The 1,319-nt window shown below is 51.7% G+C and overlaps 1 protein-coding gene across 1 annotated transcript in view; it reads left to right on the top strand.

The window, feature by feature from the left end:
- The window catches only part of sec62 (SEC62 homolog, preprotein translocation factor), a 19,578-nt gene extending 19,432 nt beyond the window's left edge, over positions 1–146 (top strand). The window contains exon 8 of the mRNA XM_058395105.1: positions 1–146. This exon is cut by the window's left edge and continues 1,861 nt beyond it. The gene's annotated coding sequence lies outside the window, so the exon portion shown is untranslated.
- Positions 147–1,319: the final 1,173 nt, after the last annotated feature.

Raw genomic sequence — 1,319 nt, 5'->3', positions numbered from 1 at the left:
TTCCAGATAGATATAAGCCTGAGTGTGGGCGTGTTGCGTGGTCAAGATTATAATAATTATTATACTGTATTAATACATGCAGCCTTGCCTCATCTTTCTAAATGTGTACAAACTCAAAGAAAAAAAATAAATAAAAGCAAGCCCTGGCCAGTGTGTGTGTGTGTGTGTGTGAGAGAGAGAGAGGTGTGTGTGTGTGTGTGAGAGAGAGAGCGTGAGGTGTGTGTGTGTGTGAGAGAGAGAGAGAGAGAGAGTGTGAGGTGTGTGTGTGTGTGAGAGAGAGAGCGTGAGGTGTGTGTGTGTATGAGAGAGAGAGAGAGCGTGAGGTGTGTGTGTGTGTGAGAGAGAGAGAGAGCGTGAGGTGTGTGTGAGAGAGAGAGAGCGTGAGGTGTGTGTGTGTGTGAGAGAGAGAGAGAGCGTGAGGTGTGTGTGTGAGAGAGAGAGAGCGTGAGGTGTGTGTGTGTGAGAGAGAGAGAGCGTGAGGTGTGTGTGTGAGAGAGAGAGAGAGAGAGAGCGTGAGGTGTGTGTGTGTGAGAGAGAGAGAGAGCGTGAGGTGTGTGTGTGTGAGAGAGAGAGAGCGTGAGGTGTGTGTGTGTGAGAGAGAGAGCGTGAGGTGTGTGTGTGTGAGAGAGAGAGAGAGAGCGTGAGGTGTGTGTGTGTGAGAGAGAGAGCGTGAGGTGTGTGTGTGTGAGAGAGAGAGCGTGAGGTGTGTGTGTGTTAGAGAGAGAGAGAGAGCGTGAGGTGTGTGTGTGTATGAGAGAGAGAGAGAGAGAGCGTGAGGTGTGTGTGTGTGAGAGAGAGAGCGTGAGGTGTGTGTGTGTGTGTGTGTGAGAGAGAGAGAGAGCGTGAGGTGTGTGTGTGAGAGAGAGAGAGAGCGTGAGGTGTGTGTGTGTGTGAGAGAGAGAGAGAGAGCGTGAGGTGTGTGTGAGAGAGAGAGAGGTGTGTGTGTGTGTGAGAGAGAGAGAGGTGTGTGTGTGAGAGAGAGAGAGCGTGAGGTGTGTGTGTGAGAGAGAGAGAGCGTGAGGTGTGTGTGTGTGTGAGAGAGAGAGAGAGAGAGAGAGCGTGAGGTGTGTGTGTGTGTGTGTGAGAGAGAGAGAGAGCGTGAGGTGTGTGTGAGAGAGAGAGCGTGAGGTGTGTGTGTGTGTGAGAGAGAGAGAGAGCGTGAGGTGTGTGTGTGTGTGTGAGAGAGAGAGAGCGTGAGGTGTGTGTGTGTGTGAGAGAGAGAGAGCGTGAGGTGTGTGTGTGTGTGTGTGAGAGAGAGAGAGGTGTGTGTGTGTGTGTGAGAGAGAGAGAGCGTGAGGTGTGTGTGTGTGTGTGAGAGA

Source organism: Hemibagrus wyckioides, linkage group LG07, assembly GCF_019097595.1.
Source record: "Hemibagrus wyckioides isolate EC202008001 linkage group LG07, SWU_Hwy_1.0, whole genome shotgun sequence".
Taxonomy (NCBI): Eukaryota; Metazoa; Chordata; class Actinopteri; order Siluriformes; family Bagridae; genus Hemibagrus; species Hemibagrus wyckioides.
Note: the sequence above shows the minus strand (reverse complement) of the source record. Positions and strands in the feature narration are given on the sequence as shown.